Raw genomic sequence first — 12,464 nt, 5'->3', positions numbered from 1 at the left:
TCGTGGTGAACAGGGCTCCGCCTGCCCGGAGCGACGTCAGGGTAGATACGGCACAGTGCTCCGTCGTGCGGAGATCTCCGTCTGTACGGAGCACTGTAGCCACGCCCGTCTCGAGCGTGGGAGGCGTCGTTCCTCACTGTAGCCATGCTTCGTCTTGTACTCTTGATGGGAGCTCGGTCGCCCCGTAGTCGTGTGGTGGCTGCTTGCCTGTTACCGCCCTCTCTGGAGGGCGGCCGCTAGGAGCCGGCCACCCGGAGCGCTGCAGTCTTGGGACGGCCGCCCTCTGGCAACCGGCCGCTGAGCCAGCCGGCCCCAGAGGGCGGAGCTTCATCTTGGGGCCCAGCTAGGCGGAGATGGCCAAAAGTTTTGATGAATCCAGGGACTCGGGTGAGCCTGTACGTGATGATAGCTAGGTCACTGACCGAACTGCAGCCAATCTCAGAAGTAATTCGTTGAACCAACAGGCTCTCCAGACAGCAACATAGCTGAGGCAGCGACTCTTGTTGTGTCCAGCCAAATAATACTTTTCACACGTAGTACATAGCTAGTCGGATACTTCATGCATGACGACCATACATGTATATATGTCACGATACTTCATCACACGGTCTCTCATGTCTGTACGTGAGACGACAACTTGAGATCCACAAGTGCATTGCCAGCTTGTCAATAGCTAGAAAGTAAAAACATCACTCGATGTCAATGTCGTGTACATTTGTGGTTTCTGGGAAATATCCGTTCGGACCATCTAGCTAGCGACCCCATGATATATAATTCTAGAAGGAAGTTCTTATCATCTCCGCTCTCCGTATCAAGAATGTATATAACCAACGCACTTATCACAAACTTAATATGTATGGTCACAAAAAATGTAGCCAGATTATAAAAGTGTGACAGGCTACAATGAGAAGATTTCAGCAGTATGAAGTCTACTGACAGCACACAATCCAAATCTGGACATAAATTCCCTAGTAAGCCACTCAAGTTTCTTAGGGTCAAGTTCCACATTATCCCATGATCACCATCAACTGATACAAAATATAGCAGCAAACGCATACGCACACCAAATGCTGTTCAGTGCCTAGGGTCCGGAATACGTTACTTTCGAACCATGATTTTGGTACGTCATTGCATTTAGAATATACAAATAGTTACATAAATCCTGACCCCTGACGAAAAATCGGCATCAGAAATATAGAATATACAAATAGTTACATAAATCCTGACCCCTGATGAAAAATCGCATCAGAAATGCAAGATACAAGTCATAACCATGTAAAACCACAAAAAAATGTCTATATTTATATTTTATGTCATATTTTTACGTTTGCAGTTTTATGCCACGTATACAATTTTATCAGTTTATACTACACGTTTTCTTATGTTCTTTTTGACTTCCAACGTATGCAATGACGTATAAGTAGAAAAGGTGTGGAAAAGTAACAATTTATTCTTCGTCGTTAATGTTAGTACCGAATAGCATGAACCTACTAGTGTTTGTTTCCTCGTAGTGAAAGGTCACTCTCCTCTACATGTTTGTTTCCTCAGATATGGAAAATCTCTCGTTGATACGAGATTCTCTTTGTTTTGGTGGCATGCTCCTACCAGATATCGATGGTGACTTTTTGTGGTGTAACTTGGTGCTATATTTGTACCACTATTTCATAATGTTGAGAGAGCGTGAAATACTACCCACCTGGATGTCTTCTAGCTATAAGCTGCTTTCTAAGAGAAAGACTGTTAAAAGATGCATCAACGGTATAACATTTTTGCGGGTGACATGGACAGCATAAACATAATTAAGTGTTTTTCTAAGACTGTAAGAAAGCTACATACAGATCGATAAATAGCTAGAAATATGAATTCACGTCGAAGAAAATCTTTATTTTTTAGGTTGTGAAGTGGTATATTCACTTAAGTGGGCTGATCAATCCCTTTTGTAGGCGTGACGCCTCTCTTCTAAAAAAAAGACCCTTCTGTAGGTTGGTAATGAAGCAGTGCTGAGGGATTCACCGGGCCATTGACGCATTTGGGTCATGAGTCTCCGCGAATACTCCGCCATTTCTGTCCCTTTCTCTAGTTTTCCCGTCTATCTTCTGTTCAACATCAATTTTACGTGGATGAACAGTGCTCTTTCTATGTAACAAACCAAAAGTAAATAATAACAATTTGACCCAAGAATTCGAGAAAGCACCACTTACACACGAGACAATGCCAGCTGTACCAGTCGTTGTACACCCACATGTTACATTCTGGGGGGTAAATGTTTTTTGACCGCTCTATTAGTAGCTAGCTACTGTGCATGCATGGTTCAGCTGGGGGTCAAAGTTGATAATGGCAGCAGTGGTTCAGTAGTACGTAGGTTGTCTTCTATATATACCTATAGGCTGCTTTCTAAGAGAAATAACGTAAAAGATGCATCAACAGTATAATTTTTTTGCGGCTGACATGGACATAACTGAGTGTTTTCTAAATTTGTAAGAAAGCTAACTTCAGGTCGATAAATGTCTAGAAATACAGTTTCGTGTTGAATAAAAACTTTCTTTTAGGTGCTGAGAGATACACTGAATCTAGAGCTTTGACTCATTGCGGGGCCACCAGTCTCCGTGAAGACTCCATCCTTTCTGTCCCTTTTTCTATTTTTCACGCTTATCTTCCGTTCAACATCAATGTTACGTTGCTGAACAGTGCGTTTGTATGTAACAACCAAAAGTAACAATTTAACCCAAGAATTCGAGAAAGCGTCACTTACACACGAGACAATGGAAGCTGTACCAGTCGTTGTATTGTACACACACTTTACATTTTGGGGGTGTGGAGGTGGGGTAAATGTTTTTTGACCGCTCTATTAGTAGCTAGCTACTGTGCATGCATGTCATACTTACATTGTCGTGAGCTTGACAGGCAGCAACCGTTGGAAAACTGGTCAATCTGGAGACCTTTCGATGGCCCCCTCTACTACCTAGACCCTTTTGTCCAGGTGTCAGAGTACTTACGTGTGTGGCTGGACGTTCACGTGGCTGGACGTACAAATATAGCTATATAGAGTAGTACTACTTACGTGTGTGGCTCTTGTGGGTGCAGTGCAGGGAGAAACCGTGTGCACGAACGATGTCGCGGTATTTGTCTCCTAACGACGACCAGACTAGACATCAGAGTGCAGAGCAAGGTGCATGGTGCGTGGTGCATGCATGGTTCACTCTCCAAACAAAGAATGCATGGTGCACTAGCCCTAGACGAAAAACTAAACTTGATTAGCGCATGCATGACGTTTAGTAGTAAATTTTCCACATGGCTCGCCACTCGGTGGAGGATCGACGCGGCATTGCTCAACCTCGTCTCCTCTATAAATCTGGAGGGCATGCATGCATTGCTCATATCCCCCATCCATCCCAAGACATAGCAGAAGCAGCAGCCTGCTACGTACTCTTGTTCATCCCATATCATCCATGCTAGTTAGTTACCTAATTAATTAGGTAGCCTGCCTAGTCGATCAGCTGTAACACACATCACATTATTTAAGTACGCTAGTCGGCTAGTGATGGCTGCTGCGCATGCATGCTTCTCCTTCTCCTCCTTCGCGCCATTGCTCCATTCGGCTTTGCCGGTGGCCAGAAGTGGTGGCCAGAGTGGCCGAAACAGTGGCTTCTTTCGCCCTTCGCCGGTGATATATCCCGGGCGGGAGCCTGTGTCCCATGAGCTGTCCGATGATTTTGACTTCCAGGTATATATTTTTACGATACAAACATACTTCCAGGTATATAGACCGCAACATTAGAATGTACTTTGAATGCAATTAGCATGTTTGTGTGCCTTTTTCCAGCTAATTATACTGTCTCCGTCCCTAAATTGATGTCGTATAAATCGAGTCAAAAATTTAATCCTTCCTCAAGAATCTTATAACCACAGTCTAGCAATTCATGGATTGCCTTTTCAAGATAACTTTGAATAATGACTCCTCTTCAGGAACCAGCGAGGCATAGAAAATGTGTGTTTCATTAAATAATTTATGATGTTTCTGGAATGAGCACAATTTCAATCTCTATCTTTTATTGTTAATTTCTCAACTATGTTAATAAAATATAAACCTACATTAGATGCACTATTTTCCTATGATATCGCCAATTGTTGAATGCAAATAATATATGATATATATTGCACTTATCTAGACTTTGTTCTTTTTAAAAAGAAGTTTGCTCTATGTGCAATACCGGGAAAGCCTATTGAATGTTCAAGCGTTGCTTCATCAACATCCGAAAAGCAACAAAGGAATGTTGAGCACGGTTGATCACCTCAAACGCCTCTGCATTGACCACTATTTCCAGGATGAAATCGATAACATAATGGAGTCGTCTGTGGATCTCCTCCATGGTGATGATCTACTTGACGCAACCCTTTCCTTAAGGCTGATGAGAGAAGTTGGATATTATGTTTCGGCAGGTCAGTAAAATACTAGTTTAGTGTGTTGGGTTAGATAAACACACCAGTTTGGAAACTTGAGTGCAATTTTGTCAATGGTGATTTTATGTGATAATTTTGCTAATAATAAATTAGCCTTAGAGTAACCAAGTTTAATAATAAAAAAGAACAGTCCCGTGTGTAGCATAGAAGCACCTCTTATGAGACGTATTATTTTCATTATGTATGACATGCACCTAAGACCCCTTCTTGTGGTGTATGGAAGACGATGTTCTTCAGAAGTTCACAAATGATAATGGTGATTTCAACCTTAGGCATAGCAAAGACCTTAGAGGGTTGCTGAGCTTGCATGACATGTCACACCTCAACATGGGAGAAGCTTCACTCTACAAGGCAAAGGAATTCTCAAGCAAGCACCTGAAATTTTCACTTAAGTATTTGGAGCCAAACCTTGCGAGATATGTGATGAAGTCACTAGACCATCCCTACCATGTGAGCCTGAAGCAATACAAGGCTAGGCATCATTTGAGTTACCTCCAGAACTTGCCTACCATGCACACTGCAATTGAGAAGCTAGCACTTGTAGAATTTCAGATGAAGAAGTTGCAACATCAAAGTGGAATGCAAGAGGTTAAGAGGTATGAATATAATAAAATACACTCCTTCCATTATTAGTTGTTGCGGACATTGGCCCACCTGCATATTGATAAGAGAGAACTCACATGGAATTAATAGATTAACATATTTTTTTGCTCATGTATTGGCACAATTAACGGTGTGGTGGTTTTTTACTATGAAAACTTCATTTTGACACAGATGGTGGGTGGATTGGGATTGTCTCAAGAAATTCCAGCTGCAAGGGACCAAGTTCTGAAATGGTACATGTGGTCCATGACTATCCTCGAGGGTTTCTCCTTCTCAAGATATCGGGTTGATGCCACAAAGGTTATCTCAATGGTCTACATTGTGGATGACATCTTTGATCTTGTCGCCACACAGGAGGAGCTCTCTCTCTCTTTAATGAGGCAATCAAAATGTGAGCATTGATGTTCCCGTAATAACAACAACATTGAATTTTAGGAATGAAGTATAATTACATTTGTTTGTAAATGAATGACATCTTAGATATGTCTAATTGCACACTAAAAATTCTATAATTTTGACACATCATGTATAAAGAGGTATTAGGATTGGTTTGACATAAACATTAGGCCTCTGCGAGAAATATCTTGATATACTAATAGCTTTATAATCATTCATACAAAAAGAGAAATCATTGCATACTCAAGGCTGCTTATACCCAGAATGGCATATTTTTGCTAATGGTATAATCAAACTCATTGGTTAGTCACGATCTTATACATGAACACATAATATAAAAAAATTATTACAAAAGTTTCACGCGCAAAGTGCATATTATCTTGCAGCTGCTGAGTCACTGCCGAGTTACATGATATCATGTTACAAGGCTCTTTACACCATCACAAATGATATCGCTGATATGGTCATAAAAGAGCGTGGACTGAATCCTATCAATCATCTCAAGCAAGCAGTATGTCTACTCGAATGTTTTTTCATTTTCTTTAGTTTCATTTGTCTAAGCAACTAATAAATATATTAAAAGTACCACCTCACGTATTATGTGTACTATATAATTTGTGATTAATTGTAATGAAATAAAATATAAGAAAATAACAATGGAAGAATTAATATTACATTCATGCCTTTTGTCTTGCAGTGGGCAACTTTGTTTGATGGATTCATGATCGAGGGAAAATGGCTATCTACTAATCAGGTTCCTACATCGGAGGACTACCTAAGAAATGGTGTCATCACTTCGGGAGCACCACTTTTATTTATGCATCTTTTATTCATGCTTGGGCATGATTTAACAGAGGACAACAACGACCACATCCTTAGGGTCATCTCCTGCCCTGCAAAGATCATGAGGCTCTGGGATAACATGGGGAGTGCGAAGGTCAGAACACACCGAGAAATTTATCGCACGACTATGTGATTAGTAATACTAATTATTTACATGAGTTATTTCATACCATATCCTGCTGGGTGTGCATTCAAGTTGACATTGACAATATTAGGCATGATCTAAAAAGAAATTATGTGTCCCATGCAGGATGAGTTGCAGGAAGGGCTCGACGGATCATACAAGGATTTGTACCAGAGAGAAAACCCTCATGCTGATGCGGAGAAGCACATGTTGGATATGATAGCGGGTGAATGGGAGGATCTAAACAGGGAATGCTTCTCTCAGACAAAGTCCACACTACCACCTAGCTTCATCGGGGCGTCTCTCAACTTTGCAAGGATGGTCAGCATCATGTATGGCTATGACGATGAGCAGAGGCTCCCCGCCCTGGAGGATTACACTAGGATGTTGCTCTTTTGGATAATGCATGCTACTGTTGTGTATGTAAGTCTTATATATGTAGCACACCAATTTTGTAGGGTTGCCCTGTTTAAACGTGGACTAGTATGATGCGCCATTAGCTAATGTGAAACTGCTCCACAAACGATACTTGTGCCCGAGTTGTGCACAACATGCAAATCCAGCGGCTAGTGCCCTTCTCACTCATATGCATGTCCAGCAGTATTCAATCTTCGTGTGTGAATCGTTCAAAATTTGTCCTGTGCATAGCACGACTCTAGCGGATGTGTTCCTACTTGCTAGTGGTTAATTATATAAATATACTCCCTCCGTCTGGAAATACTTGTCATCAAAATGAATAAAAGAGGATATATCTATACATCTAGATACATCCCCTTTTATTCTAGATACATCCCCTTTTATTCATGCACGTGTTGCAATGTATGTGATGCATGTGCAGTTTTGCACTCTAGGAAATAGGATTTGTATTCAAAATTCACTAGAGTGCAAATTTGTTATACCATTTGGCATCAGCAGGCAATTACGCGTTACATCCTTCAAGCAAACATAGATGTACTAGCTAATCGTTTGAACATCCACATTATTTCTTATGTCCCCTGATTTAGACTATGCACACAACTTATATGTAAAAACAATAACCATACAGAAATACGAGGTGTATAAGATCCCAATCCTCCTCTATCTCGTGTATTTTTTAATGTTAGCATTACTGCTAAATTCATTGAACAGGAGAAGAAGATTGGTCCAGTTTATGAGGAAAACCAGACCCAAAACCATACAAACATCGCCTTTTGGCAAACAACACACACACATCCACACGACCCAGAGATCCCTCTGACCGGATCCACCTCCAGGACAATGCCCCCAAGAGGAACGTGACGCCGGATAGCGCCGTCATCGTATGGTCTAACTAGATCGAGGGTTTCCCCCGAAGCACGGCAGGAAAGGTAAGGTGGGAGCAGCTACATCGACGCCTCTAGCGAGGGAGCGACGCCAGAAGGCGCCATCGACTACTCCGGCCACAACCGGAGTACCACTTTCGTCGACCATCTCACCTACACAGTTTGAGCCCTGGATCCGATCAGCCTACACAACAGGCCACTACCCCTGCCTCCACAGCAATCCACGCATCCCCGGCAAGCTCAACATGCTTCTAACCTTGCATCCGCGTCCTCCACTGGGCGGAGGATGCAACCCGCAGCGGCGCCGTTCTTATCCCATCAGAAGGATGCAACCAAGCACGACGCCATTCGTCTCCTTGAGGATGCAACTCCTGCCGGCCATTCTTCTCCCGACGAAGGATGCAACAACCATAGCAACGCCATTCATCTCCCTCTAGCCACCACCATCTTGTCCTCCCACCTGCAGCAGCGTCAAGTTTTCCGAACCATCATCAGGAGGATGCAACACCGAGTGAGGGTGCCATTCCTCTCCCATTGTTGGGAATCATTGCATGGGAAAGCAAAAAAAATTCTAAGCACACGCAATGATCTATCCATAGAGATGCATAGCAACGAGGGGGAGAGTATGTCTACGTACCTGAGGGAGTCCTGGACTAGGGGGTGTCCGGATAGCCGAACTATCATCATCGGCCGGACTCCAAGACTATGATGATACAAGATTGAAGACTTCGTCCCGTGTCCGGATGGGACTTTCCTTGGCGTGGAAGGCAAGCTTGGCAATACGGATATGTAGATCTCCTACCATTGTAACCGACTCTGTGTAACCCTAGCCCTCTCCGGTGTCTATATAAACCGGAGGGTTTTAGTCCATAGGACGAACAACAATCATTCCATAGGCTAGCTTCTAGGGTTTAGCCTCCTTGATATCGTGGTAGATCCACTCTTGTACTACTCATATCATCAATATCAATCAAGCAGGAGTAGGGTTTTACCTCCATCGAGAGGGCCCAAACCTGGGTAAAAACATCGTGTCCCTTGTCTCCTGTTACCATCCGCCTAGACGCACAGTTCGAGACCCCCTACCGAGATCCGTCGGTTTTGACACCGACATTGGTGCTTTCATTGAGAGTTCCTCTGTGTCGTCACTCATAGGCCCGATGGCTCCTTCGATCATCAACAACGACGCGGCCAAGGGTGAGACTTTTCTCCCCGGACAGATCTTCGTATTCGGCGGCTTTGCACTGCGGGCCAATTCGTTTGGCCATCTGGAGCAGATCGGAAGCTACGCCCCTGGCCATCAGGTCAGATTTGGAAGTTTGAACTATACGGCCGACATCCACGGAGAATTGATCTTTGACGGACTCGAGCAGAGCCGAGCACGCCGCACTGTCACGATGGGCATGATCTAGCTCTGCTGCCGGACAGTGCCCTGGAGGCCGCACGAGAGTCCACTCCGACCCTTAACTTGGAGCCGACTGCGGCCGATCGAGGATGAGTGGCTAGACACCGCCTCGGGGGCTGCTACCTCTACGGCGATGGAGCCGAATACCAACCCTGTCCCTCGTGAACCTCGTGACTCCAAGGTGCCGGACTCCTCGCCGGACTCCGAACCTCCCGCGCCCCTTCCAATCGAATCCGATTGGGCGCCGATCATGGAGTTCACTGCTGCGGACATCTTTCAGCACTCGCCTTTTGGCGACATCCTGAATTCGCTAAAGTATCTCTCATTATCAGGGGAGCCCTGGCTGGACTACGGTCAGGACGGTTGGGATGCGGACAAGAAAGAAATTCAAAGCCCACCCACCACCCACTTTGTAGCCACTCGATGACCTAACCGACATGCTAGATTTCGACTCCGAAGACAACGATGGTATGGACGACGATGCCGGAGACGACCAAGAACCAGCGCCCACAGGGCACTAGAAAGCCACCTCAACTCACGATGTATACATGGTGGATACAACAAAAGGAAGCGATAACGAGGAACAACGTGACGCGGCGAAGGATTATTCCCCCGAAAAACAGCCAAAACGGTGACGCAAGCGCCGCCCGAAGTTCCGCCTCGACAATAACAGCACCCATACAGACCCAGCCGTAGAGCAGGGCGAACTAGTAGACGACAAACATGCCACCAAGCAACCGTCCGAACAGGATGAGTTGGACGAGCAACCCATCCCCGGCAAAAACAACGGTCCAGACGATCTCACGCCGGACACATCACCGGAGCATAAAGACCTCCACAAAAGGCTCGTCGCCACTGCAAGAAGTTTGAAGAAGCAGAAGCGGAAGCTCAAAACAGCAGAAGACGTAAAGTACTCAAGACCGCAGATAAATACGGTGATAGTCACCAAGCAAAGAGCTACCCGAAGCGCAAGCTGTTGCCCGAATTTGACGAGGAGGTCGTAGAGCCCCCACAGTAAAAAACAAAGAGGCCGCCTGGTCGGATAGACGACTAGATGACAAGCTAAGAGCGGCAAGCGGCGCCGCACACAAGCCGGCACACGATCCACATAAGGATCCCCGTAAAAAGGATGGCCCAGTCAGGTCCATCTATGGGCCAATAAAGAAGGCTCCAGGGAGCAACACAACACGTCGAGTGTTTGAAAATAACGGTACACCTAAATACAGGGGCGCCACACACCCCCTATGTTTCACCGATGAGGTACTGGATCATGAATTTCCAGCGAGATTCAAGCCCGTAAACATAGAGGCATACGACGGAACAACAGACCCCGGAGTCTGGATTGAGGATTATATCCTACACATACATATGGCTAGAGGAGATGATCTCCATGCCATAAAATACCTACCCCTCAAGCTCAAAGGGCCAGCCCGGCATTGGCTCAAAAGCCTCCCAGAAAATACAATTGGAAGTTGGGAGGAGCTCGAGGATGCGTTCCGGGCAAATTTTCAGGGGACTTATGTCCGGCCTCCAGATGCAGACGATTTAAGTCACATAACTCAACAACCCGGAGAGTCAGCCCGCAAATTCTGGAACAGGTTTCTCACCAAAAAGAACCAAATAGTCGACTGTCCGGACGCCGAAGCCTTAGCAGCCTTTAAACATAACGTCCGAGACGAATGGCTCGCCAGACACCTCGACCAGGAAAAGCCAAGGACAATGGCCGCGCTAACAAGCCTCATGACCCGCTTTTGCGCGGGAGAAGATAGATGGCTGGCAAGATGCAGCACCAGCGACCTGAGTACATCCGAAGTCAGGGATGGAAATAGGAAATCACGACGCAGAAAAGATCAGGCCGGACTAAGGAAAATGGCCTAAAGAGCACGGCAGTCAACGCCGGGTTCAAAAGCTCTCGTCCGAACAGCAAAACACTGCCTCTTAAAGACAACAGTGACGAGCTATCCAACCTAAACAAAATCTTGGATATGATATGTCAAATCCACAGTACCCCCGGGAAGCCTGCAAACCATACCCACAGAGATTATTGGGTCTTCAAGCAGTCCGGCCGACTTAACGCCGAACACAAGGGGCTCGACACACCAAGCGAGGACGATGACGAACCCCACAAGCAGAGCGCCGGAAAACAAAAGAACTTCCCACAAGAAGTCAAAACAGTGAATTCACTTCAAGTGATAACAAGTAAAAATAGGGCGGCACCTACTAAAGTACGCGCCGCACGGTCCACCCCAGCAGAGTCCCGAAACTGGATGTCAAAACCAATTACTTTCGACCATCAGGATTACTCCAGAAGTATTCGAAACGTAGGATGGACTGCTTTGATATTGGATCCTATAATTGACGGACTACAATTTACACAAGTCCTAATGGATGGTGGCAGTAATATAAACCTGCTATACCAGGACACCATCCGCAGAATGGGGATAGACCCCACCAAAATTCTCCATAGCAGCACTTCCTTTAAAGGAGTGACGCCAGGTCCTTACGCCAATTGTACGGGCTCCTTACTACTACAAGTTGTGTTCGGATCATCCGACAACTTCCGTCGCGAAAAGCTAATCTTCCATATCGCCCCATTTAAAAGTAGCCATCAAGCACTATTGGGACGCGAAGCTTTCGCCCGCTTTAACGCAATACCGCATTACGCGTCTCTTACACTTAAAATGCCTGGTCCACGCGGCATCATCTCATTAAAGGGTAATTTCGAGTGTTCCTCGACCACGGAAGAACGTGAGACTGTCTTGACAGCCACACACTAATCCGGCCTTGCTGATGAAAGCCCCTAAAACAGGTCATTCAGACCTCGGACACGATTAGGCGAGTCCGGTATAAATAAACAAGGGGCTTCCTAGCCGCGTACCCCTTTACAAGGGGCTGCACGAACGAAGAATGAGAGCCAATAAATCTCAATTTTATTCATTTCTTACATCATACTCTTTTTTATATACATTTTTCGCACGATCTTTTTTCAAACTAAGTTCTTCTCTTTTACAGATGAGCAACGTGCTACACCCGTCCAGGATACAGCACAACTGAGACACAGGCGCAGACGTGCAACAGGGACCCGTTGCACGGATTCTTTTCAGATTAAGACCCTGCGTAAACCTTTTTACTGTCTCTTGTTGATACACATCCCCCGGTTTCTTACCATAACCAAGGAGGAGGCTGGCGTTTTGGCATCGGCCGCGTCAGAAGATTTCGCGTGTACCTGGACACTAAGGGCTTAGGGCATCGTTCTGCCCGTTTTCATAAAGACCGAATACCTTAGCGAGTGTTCGGCGTCTCGAGTTAGGCCTTATATGCATCAGCTCCGAAT

General features: G+C 45.3%; 1 pseudogene; it reads left to right on the top strand.

Annotated features, from left to right (window-relative positions):
• The first annotated feature begins 1,251 nt into the window (after positions 1 to 1,251).
• LOC123138837 (S-(+)-linalool synthase, chloroplastic-like) lies at positions 1,252 to 7,705 on the top strand (annotated as a pseudogene).
• Positions 7,706 to 12,464: the final 4,759 nt, after the last annotated feature.

Source organism: Triticum aestivum, chromosome 6B, assembly GCF_018294505.1.
Source record: "Triticum aestivum cultivar Chinese Spring chromosome 6B, IWGSC CS RefSeq v2.1, whole genome shotgun sequence".
In the NCBI taxonomy this organism is placed as follows: Eukaryota; Viridiplantae; Streptophyta; class Magnoliopsida; order Poales; family Poaceae; genus Triticum; species Triticum aestivum.
The sequence above is the reverse complement of the archived record's forward strand: the minus strand, read 5'-3'. Positions and strand labels throughout refer to the sequence as shown.